The 27,369-nt window shown below is 42.2% G+C and overlaps 1 long non-coding RNA gene across 1 annotated transcript in view; it reads left to right on the forward strand.

The window, feature by feature from the left end:
* The window catches only part of LOC132818780 (uncharacterized), a 191,700-nt gene extending 170,579 nt beyond the window's left edge, over positions 1-21,121 (forward strand). The window contains exon 3 of the long non-coding RNA XR_009645020.1: positions 21,036-21,121. This is a non-coding gene — a long non-coding RNA (uncharacterized LOC132818780). The remainder of the gene's footprint in view (positions 1-21,035) is intronic.
* Positions 21,122-27,369: the final 6,248 nt, after the last annotated feature.

Raw genomic sequence — 27,369 nt, forward strand, 5'->3', positions numbered from 1 at the left:
TGCCAGAAAGCCAACATTATAGCCCCACCTGCCCCCAAAAAAGCCTCTGATCTGCATCAAAATCCACATCCTTGCATACTTACAGTTCAGTGTGTGAATGCAGCATCTTCCAGTGCTAGCTATGGAGTGAACTTGTGAAATGGAAAGCTCAAGAATTGATTTGAGTGTCTTTGTCTGATAAAAAATTGCTTAGCAATCATGACAGGCAAACAATTAGTACTCATAATGTCGTGGTCATGATTACCTGAAACTACAAACATGCATTCTTCGACAATGAATGACTTGCTGATGAAATGTCACTTAGAGTCAGATGGGTGGCATTACAGAATCACTGGAAGTGTGATTACTTCACATACCTCAAGCAGGGTCTCAAAATCAAATAGCTTTGTCCTGTATCCTCCAGAAATCAGTAACCAACCCTTCCCACTTTGCGCATGGTGTCAGCCATATTGCATTGTTTATTTTTGATATGCTTACAACAAAGTTTCAATGTTGTTTCAGTGTGAGTGACTTACATGCTCCATCTGTGATATTTGAACATCCATCCTCCATGTTTCCTTTGGAGTTGCTGTCCATGAGACTCCTTTAACTTTTCAACCTCCCCACATTTTGTTTGAGACTCTTTATGGAGCTAGTAAATTAATAAATTTATTAAACTGTTAAATTATAAAATCTCCACTTTATCCCCAGAGGTCATGCACTTGTTGGTCCTAAGCCTTCCCACGAAGGGGCCAGTGTTACTGTGATTTGTTTCAAACCCATCTTCTGGAGCTCCCAAAACTAACTTTTCACTATGAGATCCTACCCACCTATCTCCAATTGTCGCCTATCACTGTTATCATTCTCTGAGTGACCCAGTACAGTGAAGCTTATTGCCAGATTTCAGTTGCCTGCTTTCCCTAGGACTCTATTGACTGGTCCCTGATCAGCCCATTGACTATTATTTATCAAAAACCAAACACCATCATTCCAGGCTGATTTGACTGACCGTGGCCCAGCTCCCTGACTGATCTTCTTCACAGCATCTGGATCTGCCTGCAATCCTCAGGCTGGTTGGATTGATCTGAAGGAGTGACCATGGCTCCCTGGTTCTGGTTGATTCAATCACCTGACTGACCAGGGGCAATCTATTGCAGTGCTGGTATTTCCTGACTAACTATAGTCCCCCTTCATCCATCTAAGGGTTGCTGCTCTTTGACTTTCACAAATGGCCGTTTCCTTGAAGCTTGAATGATGTAAACTGCTGTCATATACTGTAAGTGTGATGTTGATGTAGCAACATGCTGCATAGCCACATGCTCAATCCCTTGACTAGTGAATACTACCCATTGTCATCAGTTGCCTATTTTTCCTTCAGTACTGAAAGGCAATGCAAGCCACAGTGACTGGTTCCCTGAATATGGAAGACTTTATGTACTTAAGAACAATGCAACCCATAGAGATGCTGGCAGCCTGAAAGTCAGCAATGAAGTCAATGAGTATGCATTAAGAAAGGAATGTGAATCAGACAGAGGCTGGTAGCTTCCAAGTCGGTGCAAAGTAAGTGAGTGCTAAGAAATGCATGTGACTAACGTATGCAGAATACCTGGCAGAAACATGCAAGTCATAGGTATCCCTAAGCTCTACAGTGAAGTGTTGTAGAGCTAAGGTAGTGTGTGATTTGGTCCAAAAACAGGCAGGATAATGTTGTGGGTCAGTGATTTGCCAATAAACACATACATGGATGAAGGATTGAGGATTGAGACTCAATTGGGTGATAGCTGGGACAGGCATTTGGTGAACTGCAGCTGACAGCTATGTGCTGTAACAACTTTGCACCATTTAGTTTCTCAGGGGAGGAGAGGAGAATTGGAAGTGGTATATAAATAGGGGGAGTTGGGGATTTAAAGAGATACAAATGCATGGAAATAATGTTGTCAATGTTCAATATTAAGATTCTGAAGTTGCTTTTCAACATGATAGGAGACAGTATATTGGTAATTAGATTAGATTACTTACAGTGTGGAAACAGGCCCTTCGGCCCAACAAGTCCACACCGACCCGCCGAAGCGCAACCCACCCATACCCCTACATTTACCCCCTACCTAACACTACGGATAATTTAGCATGACCAATTCACCTAACCTGCACATCTTTGGACTGTGGGAGGAAACCGGAGCACCCGGAGGAAACCCACGCGGACATGGGGAGACACGTGCAAACTCCACACAGTCAGTCACCTGAGTCGGGAATCGAACCCAAGTCTCAGGTACTGTGAGACAGCAGTGCTAACCACTGTGCCACCGTGCCGCCCAATGTCAGGAGTGTGGCGTTGGAAAAGCACAGCAGGTCAGGCAGCATCTGAAGAGCAGGAGAATTAGTGTTTCAGGAAAGAGGCCTGACCTGCTGTGCTTTTCCAGCACTACACTCTTGACTCTGATCTCTAGCATCTACAGTCCTCACTTTCTCTTATATTGGTAATGTGACTGGGCTAGTAATCTACAGCTACAGGCCTATAATAGAATATAGAACATAGAACATAGAACAGTACAACACAGTACAGGCCATTCAGCCCTCAATGTTGTGCAGGCCTTTTATCCTAGTCTAAGATCAGACTAACCTACATACCCTTCCTTGTACTAAGTTCCATGTGCCTATCCAAGAGCCGCTTAAATATTCCTAATGTATCCGACTCTACCACCACTGCTGGCAGTGCATTCCAAGCACCCACCACTCCCTCAGTAAAGAACATCCCTCTGACATCTCCCCTAAACCTTCCTCCAATTACCTTAAAATAATGCCCCCTCATGGTAGACATTTCTGCCATGGGAAGAAGTCTCCGTTACTGCACTCTATCTATGCCTCACAACATCTTGTACACCTCTATCAAGTCACCACTCATCCTTCTTCACTCCAACTAGAAAAACCCTAGCTCCCTCAACCTTTCTTCATAAGACATGTCCTCCAATCCAGGCAGCATCCTGGTACATCTCCTCTGCACCCTCTCTAAAGCTTCCACATCTTTCCCATAATGAAGTGACCAGAACTGAACACAATATTCCAAGTGTGATCTAACCAGAGCTCTATAGAGCTGCAACATAACTCATGGCTCTTAAACTCAACCACCCTGCTAACGAAAGCTATCACACCATATGCCTTCTTAACATCCATTCCTGATGAAGGGCTTATGCCCGAAACGTCGAATTTCCTATTCGTTGGATGCTGCCTAACCTGCTGTGCTTTAACCAGCAACACATTTTCAGCTGCCTTCTTAACAACCCTATCAACTTGGATGGCAACTTTGAGGGATCTATGGACATGGACCCCAAGATCCCTCTGTTTCTCCATACTGCCAAGAATCCTACCTTTAACTCTGTTTTCTGAATTCAAATTTGACCTTTCAAAGTGAATCACTTCACACTTTTCCAGGTTGAACTCCATCTGTTACTCATCAGCTCAGTTCTGCAACCTGTCAATGTCTCATTGCAACCATTCTCTGTAGTAGATGCACCAACTTTAAGGGCTTTCAAATGGTCATTTGATAAACATATGGATGAAAATGGAATAGTTTAGGTTAGATGGCTTCAGATTGGTCTCACAAGTCGGTGCAACAATGAGGGCCTGTATTGCATTGTAATGTCCTATGTTCTGTGTTAACCTACAACAGCCCTCCACACTATCCACAACTCCACCAACCTTTGTATCGTTATCCACAACTCCACCAACCTTCGTGTACTGGGGACACTGGTTTGGATCACACTATGTCGGATGGTGAAACTTGGATTCGATAAAAATCTGGAATACAAAGCCCAATGGCAGCCTTGTAGTATAATGTAAATTGTAAATCCCCATTTGAGTTGATAAAAGGAGGAAAGGCACAGCAGGTCAGGCAGGAAAGTCAACATTTCGGGTCCTGATGAAGGATGCATCTGCAGTCCTTACTATCTCCAGGTCATAAATAACTACCTGGTTCACTGATGTCCTTGCAGAAAGAAATTGGCCATGCTGCTCTGGCCTACAATGGACTCTAGATCCACAGCAATGCGGCTCTCTCTGAACTGCTTTCTGAACAATTAGGGATGGACAATAAATGTAGGCCTACTCAGCAATGCCCACATCCCATGAACAAATTTCAAAAAAAGGCTTAAAGCAAAAAGTTGCAAAATAATTTTTTGACTTTGTGGCTCTAACCTTTGACCTTTTTTCCATCTCTCCATATTTTCCCTCTGTTGTTGCCATTGCTTGTGCAACACCAGCAAGGATAAAATTTTGTCACATATCTTCTTGCTAGTTACAATCATTTAACTAGAATAAGCAAACAACGTCTGCGTGCAGCAAGAAACACTGCACAGGAAGAAGGGATCTCAACTAAACAGAAACACTTAGGGGCAAGAAACACAGAACAAAACAAAGTTGAGTCGACTCTTTAATTGCAGTGTATCCAGAGCATTTTCTTCTGCTTCTTGCACATCGCTAAGGATAAAAGAGGTCAGCAGGCGGGATATTGCATTCATGCTGCCTGCAGTAAGTCAAGCATCAAGTAGATTCAAAATGTAGAGTAACGTTAAAAAGACTGAATTAAAGACATTCTACCTGAGTGAACAAAACATTTGCAGAAAAGTTGATTATTTAAATGCACAAATCGAGGTAAACTGATATGATTTAATTGCCATTAAGAGAATGTGGTTAGACCGCATTTAGGATTGAATATCAAAGGATATTTTATGTCAAGGCAGTATAGACAACATGGAAAAGGTTGTGGCGTAAAACACTTCCAATAAGAGAGGACATCAGTACATTAGTAAAACAGGATATTCAAGGATCGTGATGTGGAATCAGTTTGGGGAGCTCAGGACTCTGAGTTACACATCCTGCACTATGTGGGAAATTCCACATGCTCCTGGTGGTCTTGATGACTGTGTGTAGGAGGTTGCTCCAGCTGTGGCAACTCAAGCTTCAGGCTTTGGAGTTTGAGCAGTAACTGAGAGCACTGCAGTGCATTAACAGAGCTGGGAGGCTCACAGATAGCACGTTTCAGGATGTGGTCACCCTGCAACTGAGGGAAATGCAGGCAGAAAGGGAACAGCTGATTGCCAGATAGCTAGTAAAGGAATCCCCTGAGGATATCTCACTCACAAACCATCTCTGAGCTTTGAAAAATGGTGAGAAGGTCAGTTCCTCTGTGGTGGCCAGCTAGAGTCAAGACCACGACACTGTGGGTGGCCCACCTGTTTGGCACTGGGGGATGTTAAGATGGAGGGAGGAAGAAATGCAGAAGGGTAATAATGGTAGTGGATTCACCAGTGAGGGGACTGGACAGGCATTTCTGCGACCATAGATGATATGTTGCCTTGCGGGTGCCAGGGTCATGGACATCATGGAGCAGCTGCAGGGCACTCTGAAGGGAGAAGATGCCAGAGGTTGTGGTTTATGTTGAAACCAATTACACAGAAAGAGAATGTGGGTCCTGCGGGCAGGCTTTAGGAATTTAGGTAAGAAACTGAAAAGCAGGACACCAAAGGATTGTTTCCAGTGCCACACCGTTTTGAGTATTAGAACAGATGGATAAAGCAGATGAATGTGTGGCTTGAGAGATGATGCAGGATGGTACTATTTGATTTTTGAGGCACTGGAGCCATTTCTGGGGAGGCCCAATGTTGATCAAGACATCAATTATAGAGGAAGGATGATATATCGAAAGGCCCATTAAATGAGGTAAAATGGGTAAAAGCAAAATAAAACACAAAAAGGGGAAACACATCTTTGAATGTGTATAATTGACCTCCAAATTGTCAGAAGGAGGTAGAAGAGAATAATAAGGCAGTAATTGAAGAGGATTTAGTCAAACGTTAATTGTAATGTTTTAGTGTGCATTTAGGGAGGGAGCAATGTTCTTAAATTGCACCCAGGCTAACTTTTTTTGCTAGTCTGTAGAATGCCCAATACATATTAAACAATACATCCAACTAGAAAAGTCCAGGTAATAGATTGACCATTCGATATGCACATCTCCTGATTTTCCTTTGGTTTCTTCCAGACATTCCCATCTATGTTGACATCAAGATATATGACATAGAGTTGAATTAATGCAGGGAGGTAGAGGTCTTGCTGCAGGAGCTGAAAACAGGAGGCGAGGTCACTTCAGCCAGTGGCAGAACCTGACAGGCAGATTTCCATAAGTCACCAATTAAATGGCCATTTCTGGGATTGCAGAGCCAATCAGAGGGCTGCCAGCTCAGCACCCACGGTATGAAGTGGCTACCTCAATGGCCACGCACCTTTAGGTAAGTGGAATCAGGTCACATCAGCAGCCACTGCTGCCAAGTTTCATCGGGGGGGGACAGTGCAATGACTAGAAAGGACATTCCCAGTCTGAAGCTTGCTGAGGTTGCTAGGTGTCCTGATGAAGGGTTCTGCCTGAAACATTGACTCTCCTGTTCCTCTGATGCTGGTTGACCTGCTGCGCTTTTTCCAGCTCCACATTTTATTGACTCTGACTTGCCAGCATCTGCAGTCCTCACTATCTCCAAGATTGCCAGGTCCCCACTGTTTATTCGGGTTCCTATCTGTGTGGGAAAACCATTCGAAGGTAGCAAATGCCTCAAATGAGTTCCCAGAAGGCAGCCTATCTGCCAACTCTTGTTTTCTCTTCACTGGAAAAATGGCACAATGGTGAATAGATGCCAGGTACCTTCCTGGCATCTTCCTGTGCATGGTCCCATCCCTCCCACATTCTAGCCTGCTCTCAAAAGGATAGGAAAATTCCAGTCACATTCTTTTACTGCATTCAGTTTTTCCCAGGGTCAATAATGTTCGATTATTTGTAAAAAGCTAGAAATTAATTAGCCAGGGGCCAATTGTGCACAAGTGTTCCAGAGGCTACATACATGGCTGCGCTGGAGAATCACGTGACACATAACAGGACATTAGCCTAACACAGTGTTCTTAACAGGCAGTAAGGTAAGCTGTATTAACTACAAAGAGCTTTACTGTTTTCATTCATAAAGTGTAATTATTTCAACATTAATTAAGTGGAAGTTCTCATTTATTCCCCTAAATCTTCAGGGTTTGAAAAACTAATTTTATCACCAGTGACTGATTAACTTTGCTTCTTCATTGATGGTTTTCAATATTGCTGGTGGATTTTGCTTTGCCTTAGTTAGTTTAAAGAAACAGGTGATTTAAAATGCAAACTGCTAAATGCTTCATGCCCATGTCTTTTGCTATTATAGTTCCAAAAATCCTCTTTTCATTTCTGGCAAATTCCCCAATAAATGATAGCAATTTGAATATGTTATTTGGATTCACTGGTATCTGTAACTCATGGAGTTCCTTTGACAACTAGCAGCCACATAATTGAAATATTACAATTCTTGGTATGGTCTGTCACCAACATAATTTAACACAAAAAAACTTTCACTTTTACTGGTGGCAAGCTTGAAAATAGGAAGGACTCTTGTACTTGTCATGAGATTTCCTACAGTGTGGAAACAGACTCTGTGGCCCAACAAGTCCACACCAACCCTCCAAAGAGTAGGCGATCCAGGCCCATTTCCCTCTGACCTAACACTATGGGCAATTTAGTGTGGCCAATTCACCTGACATACACATTTTTGGATTGTGGAGGAAACCCACACAGACATGGGGAGAACGTGCAATTCCACACAGGCAGTCGCCCAAGGCTGGAATCAAACCTGGGTCCCTGGTGCTGTGAGGCATCAGTGCTAATCACTGAGCCACCATGCCACTCCAAGTGTTGGGTACTTGTGTGCTGTTGCTTTCCTACCTCCAGCAATTGAGGTATTTAAAATGCCAAGTTAGACCACTCCAGGGCCTCATCCTGCCCCTACTGGCATCATTCCAGTTACAAACCAGCCATTTGCCATGCAGGTGCATGACAGCTGCTATCCTGTTGGTCACATCAGGGCACAGGAGGTTCGGTCGGATGATCAAAGGCAATCAGTGCCCAACCGTAGAATTGTACATTGGGAAGCGAGTGTTTGTTCAAATCCAGTCCCTGTGATCTGCACCTGAGAAACTTTCCCCCACTCCCAACATAGCCTACCTCTATCCTGAACTTCAGGATCTTAGGAATTTGGGGCTGCTCTTCTGGCAGAGGAGATGGCCTCTGAGACACCACTGAATCCAAAATCCCTGGGATTCCAGAGAAGGCCCACTGGTGACTTTGGCTCTGGCTGATTGACATGTGGCTTAATGGTCATTCCCACATAGAGGCAACGCTGGTCTCTCGCTTCATTGGCTATTCTGTCGCAGGCAAGACCCCCCAGTGTCACGACAGGATTTCTCCACTGGATTGCAGTAAACTAATCTTAATGTTGAAGTGGGGAGGTGTTGGCTGAGTGGTACTATTGCTGGACTGTTAATTCAGAATCCCAGGTAATGTTCTGAAGGCCCAGATTTGAACCTACCACATCAGATAGTGGAATTCGAATTCAATAAAAATATCTGGAATTAAGAGTCAAATGATGACCAAGAATACATTGTCTATTGTCAGAAAACTCATCAGGTTGACTACTGCCCTTTAGGGAGGGAAGCTGCCATATCTGACTCCAGACCAACAGGAATGTGGTTGACTCTTTACTGCCCTCTGGGCAATTAGGGATGAGCAATAAATATTAACTGAGCCAGTGATGCCCACATCCCATCAATAAAAAGTGTATATGATATGTTAAATAATACTACCAACAATTTGCAGTTATACATTGGCTTTAATATATAGAAATATTCCAAGCAGTATTATCAGGCAAACTTTTAATGAGTCATTTGAAATATGAGAGCAAATGGTCAAAGGCTTGGTAAAAGAGAGAAATTTTATAAGGAGCATCTTAAATGAGGAGAGAGTGATGTATGAACATATAAATTTGGAGCAGTATTCATCCCTCAAGCCTGCTCCACCACTTTATAAGATCATGGCTGATCTGATAGTGATTTCAACTCTGGTACTATTAAAATCAATCAACATGGATTTTCAGCATTCTACTTTGTGTTTTGTTTTCGAGTTGCAAAATGTAAATCAAGCCAAAATGCTATGACACTCTTGTAATTCATTTTGAGCAAACAGTATTAAAGGAAAGTTTGAACACTAACTCATTATTAGCAATAAAATGTCCTATAAATCATTAACCCATCTTTAATGTCAAATTTATGAGGGCATAAAACTGTCATTTAATAAAAGGATTTTGTAGTCTGAATTACAGCAGTAACAAAATGTTACTTAGAGCTTTTCATGACAATGCAGTTTATCTGTGCATGAGTTGGTACATCCCAAGTTGTTTCCATCATTCTTCTAGGGAACTAGATATGAGGCAAATCTACAGGTGAAGAAAACCTGCTCTGTGTGAACCTTTTCTGAAATTTGGACTTGTCTCTATGCCTTTCATCTCTAAAAATTAGCAAGATCAATTTCAACATTAATGGTGATCTTCAAAGTGGAACAACTTTCAAAAGTGACAATTTTCAATAATTTATTCACAAACTGTCTCATGAAAAAAAAAACTACCATACTGAGAAACCAATCCTGCAACACTAGGCTGATGGATTAGTTGCAGGTTGATTTATTTCATGTTTTAAGAATGTAAAAGTATAAAAGTAGAGCAGGAGTGGATCACATGGTTCCTCCAGCCCTCTTTGCCATTTTAGTAAGCATTAACTCCACTTTTTTGACAGCATTCTCACCTCCCCCAGACAAAACCACTGATTCCCTCTTGCAGATCAAAATCTTTCAGACTCACCTTTGAATATATTCAGTGACTCATGTGATGGCCAAGGTTTTCTGGAGTATTAAATTCCACAGATTAACAGTCCTCTGAGAGAAAGAATTCCTCTTTGTTTTAAATGGGAGATTCCTTATTCTAAAACTGTGTCACCCAGTTCTAGGTTCTCCCCACAATGGGAAACAACTCTCAGGAACCACCCAATCAATCCCCTCAACATCTTTTATAGGCCCAGTTGAAGTGTTCAAGGGGGCTATTTGGTGATTACTTGAATATAATAAATGTACGGAGAGAAACAAAAGAATGGTATCAATTCATATTGTTTGTTGTAGAGTTAGAGTAGACATGCTGGGCAGAATAGCCTCTGTCAGCATCATAATGATTCTGTGATACTTCACTGAAGAGCCTTTCTTAGAGATAAGGAACAGTGTGTGTACAGGCACATGGCCTGAGATTCACTTGAGCAGTATCTCAATGTGTAGGTGGCTGCGTAGTCTTAAAGCACAATATAAAACAGCAGCCTCAGGAGTGGATATGCCTAGTGTTGCAGGATTGGTTTCTCAGTATGGTAGTTTTTTTTTCATGAGACAGTTTGTGAATAAATTATTGAAAATTGTCACTTTTGAAAGTTGTTCCACTTTGAAGATCACCATTAATGTTGAAATTGATCTTGCTAATTTTTAGAGATGAAAGGCATAGAGACAAGTCCAAATTTCAGAAAAGGTTCACACAGAGCAGGTTTTCTTCACCTGTAGATTTGCCTCATATCTAGTTCCCTAGAAAATGATGGAAACAACTTGGGATGTACCAACTCATGCACAGATAAACTGCATTGTCATGAAAAGCTCTAAGTAACATTTTGTTACTGCTGTAATTCAGACTACAAAATCCTTTTATTAAATGACAGTTTTATGCCCTCATAAATTTGCCGGTAATGGGCAGCACCATCTCCTCAATGAAGCCAGAAGATGCAAAGCATATTTGTTCTCCTCCAGTTAGCTTTGTCTACCTCCAACTGTGAACCAACTTGGTCTGTAAAAGAGAGCAAAGTGCCCCTTCATGTTGTGCAATCTGTTTGGCTGATATGACTGCCATGGTTGCATAGCTGGCACAGTGTACAAGCTGTAAGGTGTGGTTATGAAATGTACAATGGTGCTAGGTTTGTGAGGGTGAAGTGAAATATAAATGTTATATTGAAGCTCAATTGACGCACATTCTTGGTAGTTGAGAGATGTGTATGTGGTGATTTGAGAAAAGTTTGAGGTTACTCTTGCAGTTGGTAGAACGTGACATTTAAAGATGCATTTATTGACCTTGAACATTGATTTCAGGTAAATGAATTTCTCGTAGCACTGCATCTAAGTCTTCTGGGTTGATTTTGGAATATTTTATGCATGCGTTTGGATGGTTTCCTCAGCCCCTCCTTGCAGGATATCTACCTGACTTTCCATCTCCAATATCAGGATTTCCAGTCAAAACATTGAAAGCCACCACTCCTCTATTATTTCAATTCTCAATTCTTCCCAGCTCAAATTTTCTTCAACCATGTTACACATTGAACATCATGATCCCTGTTTCCATCTTGGGAGAATATCCAGTTAAGCCTCTTTGTTTAAAATGTACACCTTGTTCTAAACAGTAATGATCATGCGTCTTTATGTTTTGCTGACTATCAATTCTGCTGTCATGAATGAATCAGTGACTTACAGACTTCTGATGTTACAAGCATGATTTTAAATCCCACTATATAGTGGTTCAAAGTTTGTGAAAAGATTTGTAGCTCGGGTGCTCGTTGTTTGGTTCTGTTCGCTAAGCTGGGAATTTGTGTTGCAGATGTTTCGTCCCCTGTCTAGGTGACATCCTCATTCACTGAGGATGTCTCCTAGACAGGGGATGAAACATCTGCAACACAAATTCCCAGCTCGGCGAACAGAACCACAACAACTATATCGTGGTAATGGGGTGCTAATGGTTTTAAAGCCAGCTCAGAGACTTACTTGACCCTATTTGATCCCTGCTGCCATCCTAACCACATGGACTGTCAGACATCTGAGGTGCAAACTTGAAGAGAAAAGATTTACAATGTTATTTTGAAGCCTTACAAATAAAGGGACGTTACACTCTGCGAAGAAATTCTGGAGTAAAACCTAACACAATGGCTTTCCAAATGACAATTGAAAGCAATAGTTGGAAGGAAACTCACCTGCGGAAATCTGTTGCAGAAGTGCTCTTTGGATTTCTACAGCAGAGCCTTAAGATTACATCAGATCTGCTTGTATGTCCTCAATAAGTGTACGGCTGAATTGTACCTCAGTATTTTAGTTTGAAAAGGACGAGGTGAACCAACAGAACTATCAGCAGTCATTCAAAACGTAGGATCACTAGCTGGACCAATTAGGAGCCCACATGAAGGGGGAGCATAGTTAGTGGCTTGGGAAGCAGTATACTGTTCAAAGAAGGCTTGCCCAGTTCATAGCATCTCTTGTCACTTTTAATGGAATTGCCTGTGGAGCATGCATGAGCAGGCTATTCCCTCCTTAGAGAGTTACAGAGATAGACCATTGCAAATACCAGATAAACAGGAACCACCATGCCAAGACGAGCAAGTACAGAACCATGTACATTGAAAAGTGAAATTTATACAATTTCTTTTCTTGTAAAACTCATTCTGCATGATCCAGTTTCCAGTCTCTTAAATTCTAATTCCACAATGCAGTTGGGAAGGCTGCAAATCAGATTAAAGGATGGTTTATGGACTCATGGAGCATTTGGACTCACTGATGTACGACTGTAACCATTACAAAACTAACAGCTACACATTTGCTGTGCATTTTTCATGAAGTTATGGATCCCACCATGTAAACAGCATTACCAATGGACCATAAACAATACACAAAATACAGGAAAAGTACAATTAAAAATACATCTTTGGTGAAGTGTAATTAATTCGATTATTGCCCTAACTATTAATTTAGGAACGTATTTAGGACTGAAACTATGGAGTTTTGAATTGAAGGTCAAGAAGTGGCACAGGAGAGATGACTTTGGTACCAAATGACAGTGTCTGTAATTACCATAGTTATAGAAAATGACTTCATAATTACATTTAACATATAGTCATGATTCAGATTTATAGGATTAGCCATTTTTCAATGAGCATTTATGCCATTCTTAAAATGTCCACCTAATAAATCATTTTCAAGTGTACACAGTCTCTTCCCAATTAACTCTTGACTTTTCTTACTACTGCAACATTATCTCAAATGTTTGCATCCTAACTATGGCATTTATACCCTCTCACCAAAAGCAAAGGCAGATGCAATTACATGCATGTATTCTTTTGGCATATAAAAACTTAACTTGGATACTTAATCAAGAAACACACAGCTGATACTATTGTATGTGTTCGCTGACCCACTAGAACAGTCTCACTAAAATCATAGCCTGGGAAAGTGTAATATAGAAGGGTCTTTGAGCATAATTCATCTTCTGTGAATGGTTGTATTATATTCATCAAGCTAGGCCAAATTTCAGTACTGTGACAAGACCTGGTTCAGTAGATTTGAATCTTTTTCATGTTGCATAGGTGGGGTTGATGTTACCTTAGGCTTCCACTTTGATTACTAAGTGACTGTAGCTGGGACTAACCGATTTAATGAGGTTATGTTATTACTCATGCTGTGTGGCCATCTGGAAGAAGTTTGCAACCAGCACATTCCTTGCCAAGGGCCACCTGTAAAACATTAAATCCCCGTCTGTACTCGAAATATGAGATGGAAATGTTTGGACTACATAATGTTAGATGTGAAAAATTATTGGAGAAGACAGGAAAGAATTCATATTTTTTTTAAATATTTTGTATGAATCACGTAAACAAGAGTTCAAAGTTTAGAGTCAAGATCTTTCAAATCATGACAAGCTGAATCACATAACCAGATATCTGTCAGCTGCAATGACTTTCTTTATATATGGGTCTCTAATTACAGGTTGCTTTGTCACTAGGAGAGTAGAAGACTTTGACCAACAATGCATTAATTCAAGAGACTGAATCTTACATATTTTTGACTAAGTGTCAGTCGCATTCAGTCCTTTTGAGGGTTAATGGATGTCTACTGAGGTCTCATTACCCAACTCTTCTCATTAGCTACCTACCCTGTCCCCATGGCAACCCTCTCATTCGACCGTCCCCCCATTTTGCCAACTGCCATTTCTGGAGTATCACTCAGCAGATAGCTGCCAAAAGACTGTTGTTCTTAGCATCCATGCCATCTTTAAAAGATCACTGTGCATTCAGACAAATGGCAATGTAATGGCACAGCAAACACCAGCCTTCGCTGTTCACTGCCCAGCAGAATTGACCTGGTTGACACTCCCTCAAACATACAACACCATTCTCTCACACTAGTTGCTATTTAACCTCCAAGCCGCACAGCCCTTGGCTGCATCCGGTCTAAATGCCCTCTCCAAGTCACCTATACTCTGTCCCTGATTTGGACTGGACACCCACAGCTTTTCATTGTCTGAATCTGATGTTCCCCTACTGGGCAATCAAGCAGCCGGACAATTCCAAACATGAGTTTTTATTTACAGCTAGTGCAAACATTCAAAAATGAAACAGATGGAGGATGCAGTTTGCTCCCATGGTGGAAACCAATTGTTTAAAAATTTCAATAATGTACTTTATTCATAAAAGAATCTTTATATATATTTACATAGTCACAGATGCAGTTTGGTTCTGTACAGTAGCGTAGCAAAGAAACAAACAAACATCGGAGTTTGACGCTAATCAACAAACCAAAAACATTTATTATTTGAACCAGACTATAGTTACATGCATTTGAGGTACCCGGAGGGTCCAATAACTGAACGGGCCTTCATTTAACTTCAGCCGAAAGACCTTAGACAATGGTCTTTCTCCACTGCGCCTTGCAGCAGCTGCCCCAAGCTTTAGTGTGTCCTTCAACACATAGTCCTGGACCTTGGAATGTGCCAGACTGCAACATTCAGTCAAGGTCAACTCCTTGTTCTGGAAGACCAACAAGTTTCAGGCAGACCAAAGAGTGTCAATCACTGAGTTGACAGTCCTCCAGGTACAGTCGATATTTGTATTGGTGTATGTCCCAGAGATCAAACCATTGTGCATGGAGTTGCTCGGAATGAACCTTGACAAAAACTACTGCAACATTCTCCAGACTTCATTTCCAAATGCACATTCCTGAAGGAGATGTATGACAGTCTCGTTCCCCCACCTTGCAGCTGCTCTGAGGGCAGTGTGCAGTGGCTCAGGCCGACCGGGCATGCAACAAGGATCTCACCACCCGCTAAGTGATATCTTGGTGATAGTTGGAAAGTTCTGGTGATAAAGCGTTCTGCTAAATAACTTTAATCATCTGCTCAGGGACCACTGAATTTGCCCTCTCCTATTTGCTTAGGGTCTCGAGGTCAAAGATGTTTCTTTTTGCAAATTTCTCCTTGAAGGACAAGTGAAACAGAATGGTCCAACTACTTGGAGCATTCCATGGCAATGAGGCAATTCCATCCTTTGCTACACTGGGGACAGGTAGAACTTCAGTAAATAGTGACATTTGGTGTTTGCATACTGAGGATCTACTCACAGCTTAATGGAGCCACTCACAAAGGTGGCCATCAGGATGAGGGTGATTGGGTACATGCTTCATCCCCTTATCCACGGTGGAAACCAAATGCAAGATGAGCAATTACTATTTTGCATTCCATGATTGTTGCACCCAGCTGTTATCTACTGGAACTGGGTGTGAATCAGGCCCTGTCTGGCTTGTAGCGCCCAATTCAGATAAGCTTGACCATACAAAAGGAATGCTTCCACCTCCCCAGTGTCTCATTCTGCTCCTCAGAAGGCTGCTTCCATTGTCTCTATTTCTCTGCATCTTGCACATTGCCTTGTTGCCTGTTCTAATTACACAGAGCACAGCATGCCAGATGAGTCCAAACAGTGAACCTGTATCTTCACTAACCCTCTACTCAACTCCGCCATGGTTCTGGTTAAAGCAACTGCTGAGTGAACTTTTCATAACAGGAGAAAGAGAGTAAAAAATGAGGTCTGCAGATGCTGGAGATCACAGCTGCAAATGTGTTGCTGGTCAAAGCACAGCAGGTTAGGCAGCATCTCAGGAATAGAGAATTCGACGTTTCGAGCATAAGCCCTTCATCAGGAATAAGAGAGAGAGCCAAGCAGGCTGAGATAAAAGGTAGGGAGGAGGGACTAGGGGGAGGGGCGATGGAGGTGGGATAGGTGGAAGGAGGTCAAGGTGAGGGTGATAGGCCGGAGTGGGGTGGGGGCGGAGAGGTCAGGAAGAGGATTGCAGGTTAGGAGGGCGGTGCTGGGTTGAGGGAACCGACTGAGACAAGGTGGGGGGAGGGGAAATGAGGAAGCTGGAGAAATCTGAATTCATACCTTGTGGTTGGAGGGTTCCCAGGCGGAAGATGAGGCGCTCCTCCTCCAGCCGTCGTGTGGTTGTGTTCTGCCGGTGGAGGAGTCCAAGGACCTGCATGTCCTCGGTGGAGTGGGAGGGGGAGTTAAAGTGTTGAGCCACGGGGTGATTGGGTTGGTTGGTTCGGGCGGCCCAGAGGTGTTCTCTGAAGCGTTCCGCAAGTAAGCGGCCTGTCTCACCAATATAGAGGAGGCCACATCGGGTGCAGCGGATGCAATAGATGATGTGTGTGGAGGTACAGGTGAACTTGTGGCGGATATGGAAGGATCCCTTGGGGCCTTGGAGGGAAGTGAGTGTGGAGGTGTGGGCGCAAGTTTTACATTTCCTGCGGTTGCAGGGGAAGGTGCCGGGGGTGGAGGTTGGGTTGGTGGGGGGTGTGGATCTGACAAGGGAGTCACGAAGGGAGTGGTCCTTGCGGAACGCTGATAGGGGAGGGGAGGGAAATATATCCTTGGTGGTGGGGTCCGTTTGGAGGTGGCGGAAATGGCGGCGGATAATACGTTGTATGCACAGGTTGGTGGGGTGGTAGGTGAGAACCAGTGGGGTTCTGTCTTGGTGGCGGTTGGAGGAGCGGGGCTCAAGGGCAGAGGAGCGGGAAGTGGAGGAGATGCGGTGGAGGGCATCGTCGATCACGTCTGGGGGGAATCTGCGGTCCTTGAAGAAGGAGGCCATCTGGGCTGTGCGGTGTTGGAATTGGTCCTCCTGGGAGCAGATGCGGCGGAGACGAAGGAATTGGGAATATGGGATGGCGTTTTTACAGGGGGCAGGGTGGGAGGAGGTGTAGTCCAGGTAGCTGTGGGAGTCAGTCGGTTTATAATAGATGTCTGTGTTGAGTCGGTCGCCCGAGATAGAAATGGAAAGGTCTAGGAAGGGGAGGGAGGAGTCTGAGACAGTCCAGGTGAATTTCAGGTCGGGATGGAAGGTGTTAGTAAAGTTGATGAACTGTTCAACCTCCTCGTGGGAGCACGAGGCAGCGCCGATACAGTCATCGATGTAGCGGAGGAAAAGGTGGGGGGTGGTGCCAGTGTAGTTGCGGAAGATGGACTGTTCACCAGTGTAGTTGCGGAGAAAGAGAGTGCCTGCTATACACTGGCCCTCTTCCCATCCCAGACCCACATCAACCATGAATATTGCCATTGAGTTCAGTAGAGTCCATCCTAATATTTACATAACAGAGGATGAAGCAATGTTTCCCTCATATCATAGCACCCTTGAATGGGATGCTTTTTGCCAGCATTCACTTTTTTCTAGTCATTATTGCTAACTTTTGCATCATTGAGATGGCAATGTTAGACTTGCAAGCACCAATGGTATGGTGCAAATTGCCTTTAGATCAGTATTTGAAGCCTCAGCATCTTCAGTCCACATGCAATGGAAACAGGTGAAGAAATGTTTGAAAATTAATTGTAGTTGCAGGTTGTCAATGCATGCTTCATGCCTTTGCCCCTTCAAAGTTCTGACTGCGGATCTTATACTTTCCCCATCAAACTAACATTGATTCTGCCCATCCTGGGTATTGTCTGAGTCATTTTCCACTTGTAGTTAGCATCCGAAACAGTGAGTGATGGCAGATAATACAGCACACGTTGGTGGACACCATCAGTACTAGGCTCCATCTGGTTACCGGGGACAGCCCATTTCCACCCATTTCTTGCCCCTACCCTTCCCATGTGGACAGCCACCACATTGAATTTTCCTCCCTGCCCCCCGAGTCCTAACATGTGACCTTAATAATGCCCACTCTGATCATCCACATTCTCCCTTTGGTGGTCACTGCTTATATCCAGCACCCCTCCACCCCAATTCCCTAGTATGCCCTCCAGTGCTGTTTCGCTCACCTTATACCTTATGTTTATGTTTGTCAATGTCCTTGTCCCCACCTCAGCATATGTTTCTACTTTTGCCACTGCCCTCCCCACCTCCTCAGCCTTGACTGTCCTACCCTTCTGGCAGTGATCTCTCCATTGTTCCTGTAGGTCTGCCTTGCATTCTCTTGGATGATCAATGCATGAACTCCTAGGGCTATATTCACTCAGACCTCTGACAGACTTTGTTGAGTCAACCCTGGACATGACTGATCAGGCCCCTGACCACTTCTTTGTGGCTCCCAGCTGATGAGTAGCATTCCCCCTGACTGCTTACAATGTCCCTATTGGACCAATTGTTGCCCATTCTCCAGGCGGTAGTTGGACATATCCCCAACTGCGATCTAACCAAGTGGACGACTGACCATTGCTAAGCCCCTGGACTGAGTGCAGACTGTGCCCATAACTGACAGTGCTGGACCACCTGACTCACAGCACCCCATTTTAGGTCCTTGGACTCCTCCACCGGCAGAACACAACTACACGACGGCTGGAGGAGGAGCGCCTCATCTTCCGCCTGGGAACCCTCCAACCACAAGGTATGAATTCAGATTTCTCCAGCTTCCTCATTTCCCCTCCCCCCACCTTGTCTCAGTCGGTTCCCTCAACTCAGCACCGCCCTCCTAACCTGCAATCCTCTTCCTGACCTCTCCGCCCCCACCCCACTCCGGCCTATCACCCTCACCTTGACCTCCTTCCACCTATCCCACCTCCATCGCCCCTCCCCCTAGTCCCTCCTCCCTACCTTTTATCTCAGCCTGCTTGGCTCTCTCTCTTATTCCTGATGAAGGGCTTATGCTCGAAACGTCGAATTCTCTATTCCTGAGATGCTGCCTAACCTGCTGTGCTTTGACCAGCAACACATTTGCACCCATTTTACTGGACCAAGGATGATCCCTCTACATGTTCAACATGGTCATATGGTTGGATTTTTAAAAATTCATTCATGAACATGGACATTACTGGCTGGGCCAGCATTTAATGCCTGTACCCACTACCCCTGAGAAGGTGATGTTGAGCTGCCTCTTGAACCACTGCAGTCCATGTGCTTTAGGTTGACCCACAGTGTCCTTAGGAACAGTATTCCAGGATTTTGACCCAGCGACAGTAAAGGAACAATGATAAATTTCCGAGTCAAATTGGGAAGTAGCTTAGAGGGGATATTCCAGATGGTGGTGTCCCCATGTATCTGCTGTTGTCGTCCTTCTAGATGGAAGTGGTTGTAGGTTTGGAAGGTACTGTCTAAGGATCTTTAGTGAATTTCTCCAGCGCATCTTGTAGATAGTACACTCTGCTACTACTGAGTGTCAGCAGTGGAAGGAATGGAGATTTGTGGATCGAGTGGATACTTTGTTCTGGATGGTGCCAAACATCTTGAGTGTTGTTGGAGCTCCATTAATTGCAGTGTGCTTGCTATGCAGGCAGTTGGCATGTACTGTAGCATTGGCCCAGTAACCATACTACAAGATATCTCTTCCTCCCATTCCCCCCTGCTCCACCCCCACCACAGATCAATCTACTCTGTTCTGACAAGAAGCTGGTGTGTTTGCAGAGAAAGGCAACTCAGAATGGCAACACTACATTTTTAAAAAAGCCAAAAGATCTATGAATGTTGAAAATCAAGAATAAAGACAGAAATTGCTGGCAAAACTCAGCAGGTCTGGTAGCATCTGTAGAAAGAAAGCAGGTGAGTAACCGTTTTGGGTCCAGTGACCATTCTTCAGAACTGAACTTGAAATGTTAATTCTCCTGCTTTTTCTCCATAGATGCTATCAGACCTGCTGAGTTTTTCCGGCAACTTCTCTTCTTGTTTCTAATGGCAATGCAGATTGCCTTTAAGCTCTGGCTGCAGTGGTGTCACAATAACAGGGGCTACAAAGCAAACAAAAGCATGGTAGAGATGTTGCAAGCAAGGCACGAAGTGCGTGAGCACTGAGAGAGTAAGCTGCTCTGAGATGTAGCCCAGTCTAGTTCGTGAGTTGGGTTCCAGTCATTGCCATAGCCTTTCAATGCGTTTTTCTGGTCCCCCACACATAGCAGGCCTGTGTTTCCTAAGGGTCCTGATTGTGAATTAGAAGGTGCATGAAGCTTGTGTGGGATTAATAACTCTTGGATGCTGATGTCCATGGATGATGGGTGCATGCAGCCAATGCCCATGGATCATGTTCCTGAAGATACTTTTCCATGGTAAGCAACATGAGGCTATTTGCAGCCAGCTAGGTACACTGAAGGAGGGTTACTGGACCCGAAACATTAACTTTCATTTCTCACCACAGATTCTATCACATCTGTTGAGAATTTCCAGCAATTTCTGTTTCCATTTCAGATTTCTTTTAATTATTTTTTGTCACTCAGTACACATTCTGACTTCAACATCAAGAATCCTCAGTGTCTTTTTGTTTGGTCAGAAAGCTACATATTAATAAGATCAGATATTCCCTTAATAAGGCATTCAACCATTCAACCAACCTTATTTGACAAATCACCATTGCCTACTGAGAAACTCGCCTCACTAACTTTGAGAGAGGCCTTGCTGCACTTCTCATGGGATCATGCAAAAATCTCACGATAGTCCACATCTTTCAGGTCCTTATAAGATAATTAGATTAGCCCAGAGCCAAAGGAAGAAACTATTTTCAAACTATTAAGTTAATAAATATAAAAATACACACAAGATAAGGATTTGAGAGAAAGAAATACACTGAATACGAAACAGGGAATAAAAATCAGCAGAAATAAAGAAACAACTACAGAACAGAAAGAAAGATGGAACATTTTAAGTTTGAGTGTATGTGGTTCCCAGTTGTGTTACTGATTTTTAGATGTGGGTTGCACAGAAGGGTAGAAAGCAGTCAGCTACTGAGCTTGATTGGTAGTTTAGAAATCCAAGTCATTTAATAAATCTATTTCAATGGAAGTTGTATTTAAATTCAATGCATTATGATGTGGATGTGATTTTAATTTTTCAACATTTCCTTTTCCTACAGGAAATCCAGAGTCATTTCTGATTTATGTCTCAGGCTATCGGAATGAGAGAACAATTCCTGTACGTTGCTAACATCATGTGGTCAGGGAGTATCTATGTTAAAGCATGAGATAATGACCTCTGTCCTTCGAGTGGTTGAAATACTACTGTTAATCTATATATGTCAAATGTGAGTGTGTACAGGCTGCATATGGTAAAAATCAAATGAGAATATTTGACACAAAAAATGTAGAAAAATAGCTGCCCTTAAAGTACTTAGAAAAATTTAACATGAAATAACTGATATATAAAAGTCTGTATAAATGAATAGTTCTCAGTCTTTGTCTAAACATTATATTACAAAGCTCTTTACCTCTGAACATTCTTTATTCTATTTCATGGAAATAAAAAATTCAACCCACCTCTGCAACATCTACGTATAGACTAGAATATCTGTATTTAGATTATGACTATGATAAGGAGTGCGATGACATATCTGCCTTAATTACCACTGGATCTATAATGAAATTTATGTCAAATGGGCCTTTCTACATCAACAACGGATAAGGTGATAACTTGAATCTGTCAAATTAATTGTTGCGATTATCACTCACCATTTCTACTGAGTAACAAATAACAAAAATAGCAACAAAATAAAATGGGTGTTGGATGGTTCTGAAGCATGCCATGAATTGAGATGGAGTCAGACTCTCCAATAATAATGTGGATGAATTGAGTAGTCTAGACAGAAAAAGTACAGACAGTGTATCAACATGGAGGAGACCACCTGGCCTTTCTCAATCAACAATTCAATAGGTAATTGAGCTACAACAGGCTTCCTGTTTTGGAAACCATATCATTCCAACACAGAACCACATAAAGAAAATTTAAGTCTGCAGGTAACACCCAGAATAAACTCACCTTCTTTGCTACTGCACCCCCTCCCCCAAACTGTTGTAAAGTTGCTCCAGTGGTGAGTCCAACATCGTTAGTTTTACTTTATCCACACATAATACCAGCAAACAAAAAACTTGTGCCATCGATTAGCTAGTGATCCATGGTTCTGATGACACCTGGGAGCCTTGAGAGTTTTTTTGATCAATTGAATGGTTTTCTGAAGTAGGAATTGGTGGTACCCAATATACAAACAACTTCTCTCTGTGCCAACAAAAACCCATCTGCACATCTTAATCAGTGTATCATAGCAATTTCTTAATTTTATCTCTGTTCATTGGCTGTTAAACATGGAAACAAATCCACTCATTATGGGTGGCCGCTGGAAGACATAGGAGCTGAAGCATGTGAAAGACCTGTGAACAAAATTGGGGATTGTGGTGACAAAGTAACTCATGCCTATTGATCTCAATGCTGGTTGCATGCACCTTTTGTGTTACCTGTTTATTTTAATGAATTCTGAGTCCAGTCAATACTCACCCTCATTATCTGGATTCATCAGAGGGAGGTCAGTATTGTGCATGACTAGCACTATGCAAAGTTTGCCAGCACTCCTCATAGATGTTTACAGCACAAAAGGTGGCCATTTGTCCTATCGTTTCTATGTCAGTTCACAAGAATCTGACTACTAATCCTATTTTCCAACATTTGGCTCCTGGAGTCTGTGGCAATGCAAGTGAATATAGATATACTGCTTAGGTTTTATGAGAGTTTCTGACTCCTCCATTCTTTGAGTCAAAAAAAATTCTCCTCAACTCTCCTCTTAGTTTTCGACCTCTTGCCTTAGATGCATGCTTCTGGATATAGACCCCTTTACTAATGGGAGTAATGCCTTCCTATCCACTGCCTCTATATCCCTCATAATCTTATATCGCATGTTCTCACAACCTTCACTGCTCCAAGGAAAATGACTTGAATCCATCCAATCTTTTCCTATAATTCAGACCCTTCAGCCCAGGCAGCATCCTGGTAAATCTCCTCCGCAGTCCAATTACATCCTTCCACTTGTGTGGAGATGAGAACTGCACACAGTGTTCCAGCTGTGGCCTAACTAATGTCATATGCTGCTCCACCATAAATTCCTCACTCTTGTATTCAGTGCCTTGACTAATAAAGGCAGGAATCCTGTAAGTATTCTTAATCAACTTATCGGCCTGAGTTGCTGCCTTCAAGTACCAACGGACATGCGCAACAGGATTTTGTCTGATCCTCTGTACTTCCTAGGGTTCTACTATTCAATGTGTATAGCTTTACTTTGTTAGCTTTCTGAAAACATACCCCTTCAAGCTTTTTAGAATTAAATTCCATTTGCCATCAGGCCATCTGAGCAGCCCGTTTATACCATCCTGTAGTCTAAAGCTTTCTTCCTCACTATTTACTACGCAACCAAGTTTCAACCAGGGCAGTCATAGGCACATGGAAAACAGGTATTAAGGGAATGCACAAGGGTTATTAATTTACTTTTGAATTGATTTTGCAACATGAAATGGTTTGACTTAGAATTTTGGTTCAAAATATTCTTACTAGACTTTAATAATTATACTTGCAGCAATGCAAGCGTACAGTGACAGAAGAAATACATAATGTAGGACTGCTGATGGATATCAAGTTGAGGCTGTCGTTACTCAGATGACTTCTTCACAGCCAGTCTGATTCAAAAAGGTTTGACCAGGTTAGCATCTCTTCCTGCTCTGTTTCCTCCTCTTACTCTTTAACGTGCACTAACTATTCCTCATGCTCCAGTTCCTCAGCTGTTTTCCATATAGCTGGCAGAAAGGGCTGTCTAGTCAAAGTAGCTAGTAGTTAGGGTGTCATGGTGCCTCAAAGGTAGTTATAACAGTGGACTACTACAGAATGAAGACATCACACCTACCATCAGTATTGAGGGCACTGCCCTGCTTGATTCTCTATCTGTGATCACACACCAGCTGAATGTTGAGGGGTAGAATGCACTTTGAGTTAGTATAGGGCAAGTTGAAGAGACACCTTCAAAGCAATGTGTGTGCAGCTAATGGAACTCTGCACCAAGGGAAAGGCTGATGACCATGTCCTAATTGTCGATATCTGGAAAGAGAGAAAAAAAATGACTCAATTCTTGTTGAATTGAGATCCTCAAATTGTGCAGTGCGATATTGTGTGGTACCTTGCAAAGGCACCATTTTGGAAAGTTACAGGCATTTGTAGCACTAATGAGCTCAACCTCCTAGTCTAAAATTGTAGAAATGGATAAGATGCAAATTATATTTTCACCAATTCTTTTATGTCTGCTTCAGTTAAATCCCCTAGTTTATCATATTCAGGTGATGATTCAAAAATAAATGATAGGTGAATTTCCAAAAAGATGAAAGTTTTATCAGTAACAGGAAGTTTCTCATCTGACAGTAAAGAAAATTAACGAATAACCTTATCTGAATGAAATTTGGCAAACTACCCAGGAATTATTAGTCCTTCAAGGCCTATTTAGAATGGTTGTAAGGAGTGTTGGTGATGCTGTCTTTATTTAATACAGATATCGTTGGGTCAATTCGTACTTATTCCATTTGTGTTGTGATTTGATTCTGACTGAATACAGCAACAATAATTATGTGAACTTATAATTATAATGAGTCCAGAAGGAAGCTGTGCTACTGCTGCGTACACCAATTGAGATCTTCTTAACGTCTAAGAGGTTTAAAGTTTACCTGGGTCACTGAGCTGACAGCCTAGTTTCTGTTTTCGGATCCTTAGATTTTGAAAGTAAGTAAGCAGTTCTATGCTTCAAAACATGCAAAGATAAATTGCTGCAACCATCAGAACATTACTTATAAATTGAACTAAATGTTTTTTAAAAAACTACCAATACTCAGTTGACCAAATGGGTGGTGGAATATGAGCTAAACTGCGCTGAAATTGAAGCGGATCATTAAACTTGCTTGGAATGGAATGGGATTTTCTGCTTCGCTGCTTGATCTTTATTAATCACCTAGGTTGAGGAGTGAGAAACTGCAGGGGGAGGGTCATAAAGCCCTGCTTGATTTTCCAGCTTCAAGTTCCATTGGAAATAAGACCAGGGTTGGGGTGGGGGAAGCATCATTATCAGCATTCAACTCTCTCTCTTCCCGTTGTTCCCTCTGCAGCCTACCCAGGCAAGGCTTCAAAATCAGGCAATAGATATAAAAATCCACCCCGATGTTTTCAACTTTGGGAAGGAAAGGAACATTTGCCAGATTTTCCCCTCCTGCTATTTACTGATGACCTGTTGGAAAGCTGGCCTGTGTGGCTGCCAGCTGAGGACAGGCTTGGGCTCAAATTTAATCTCTCTCGCACAATAAGATGCCTTGCCAATCTGTCAATGGTCAACAAAAGTATGACTCAAAACAATAGTCTTACTCCCTGTTTTTACAAGGTTAACATAAAATCAATAAAGGGCTAAAAAAAGGAAAAAGTTTCTACTTCACACAGAAGTCAAAAAAAATCAAAGGTAGAAGCTATGGTATTTTCAAGATGTATATTTTAAACCAAGAAAATAAATCCTGCCTAATTAATATCCAAATTTATTTGTAAATTCAATACCTCCTATACAGAGCAGATTTGTCAGCCATTGCAGTTGTTATTGTTACAGTTGTTAGCATCAGATTTCATGCTTTATAATGATCACACAGACATGGTTCACCGTGATTTCCAAAATACTGCTCTCCATCCAATTGTTCTCTAACAAATTGTATTTATAACTTTTCAGCGCTCGTCACAGCATCTGTCCAAACATTGATTGCTATCAGGTTAGTGGTTAAGTACTTAGTCGATCAAATGGACCAGCGCCTTAAATTTAGCTTTTGCAACAAACTAACATTGACATAACTGTCAAGGGTAATATTGATAAGGTAGCCATACATAACCTGCTCCTGTTAAACTTCGTCTCCACACAACCTCTCTCAAATCTAGCAACAGGCAGACCCATGGTTGCGAAGCTGAATTTGAGACTTGTGTTTGTTTTTTAATTGTCTGAAGTACTTTCCAAGCAATCAAGCCACATTTTCCTTTACTACAGTTAAATTAAAATGTGATTGAACTCCAGTGGAGGCTTTACAAACTTTTTCTTTTTTTGAAATGTAAAGCTCTTTCAGAATTCTCCTAGCATCATAAATTTCTTTCAGGTTCTTAATATCCTTGATAGGAAGAACACCAAGAGGACATGGTTAACTTTGCCAGGGTTTAGGTTTCACAGTTGACCTTTGAAAAAAAGTGTTCAGTTGGAATATTTATTGTACAACTGGACTTATGTGCTTGAAAGTTATCCACACCTTTCAAGCAACAGGAATTAGCTCGGAAGTAGCAAATGTCCACGTCACAACTACTGAAGCCACAAAAATTAATTCTTAGGAGCAAGAAAAAAAATCTGTCAACCATATGTGAGCTGAGTTTTATTACTTTTCACTCTTACTGAAATAAAAACTGTTAAATATATCAGTGGAAGTCCATTCTTACAAGGTTTAAGGGATTTAAGTAAGATTGTGATTCAGAAACCCATTTAAAATCTTCCAAACACACTGTGGATCTCATGGCATAGTATAATAGACCCAACAATGATAGTGAATGGTCCTACCTACTTTTCAAATCTCAGTAGCTTGTGAGTTCAAGAGCCAGTTGTACTGGTTCCAAATTCTCATATCCATGATACACACAAGTGATCAGCTTATTCTTTCAACTATTTTCGAATATTTTGCAGGTAAGAGTAAATTCATAGAGTTAAAATATGAGCAAGCAGCAAGTAATTTTAAATAAAAGAAAAACTAACAATTTGTACATTTATCCATTCTGCACAAGTTCTCTGCATTGTTTGAAATGTTTGCAGGCTCAAGGATTTGACTGAACTCCCAAGGGACACAGTTTCGCATGATGGGAATTTGTATTGGGATCCCACTCCTGGAGGTACGAAGTCATTTATTTCAATGAGAAGAATACCGAGAGCTGATATAAAGTAAAGAACACAATTCTAAAGGGCGTGTGGAAGCTGAGGAACCTAACTGCTTAAATCACTGAAGCTGATTGAAGCATACATAGAACATAGAACAGTACAGCACAGTATAGGCCATTCAGCCCTCAATGTTGTGCCGGCCTTTTATCCTACTCTAAGATCAGACTAACCTACATAGCCTTCATTGTACTATCTTGCATGTGCCTTTCCAAGAGTTGCATAAATGTCCATAATGTAGCTGACTCTACCACAACTGTTGGCAATGCATTCCATTCTCCGTGTAAAGAACCTACCTCTGACATCTCCCCTAAACCTACCTCCAATTACCTTAAAATTATGTCCCCTCATGATAGACATTTCTGCCATGGGAAAATGTTTCTGTCTGTCCACCCTATCTATGTCTGTCAACATCTTGAATACCCCTATCAAGTCACCTCTCATCCTTCTC

The sequence above is a fragment of the Hemiscyllium ocellatum genome, chromosome 9, assembly GCF_020745735.1.
Source record: "Hemiscyllium ocellatum isolate sHemOce1 chromosome 9, sHemOce1.pat.X.cur, whole genome shotgun sequence".
NCBI classification, from domain to species: Eukaryota; Metazoa; Chordata; class Chondrichthyes; order Orectolobiformes; family Hemiscylliidae; genus Hemiscyllium; species Hemiscyllium ocellatum.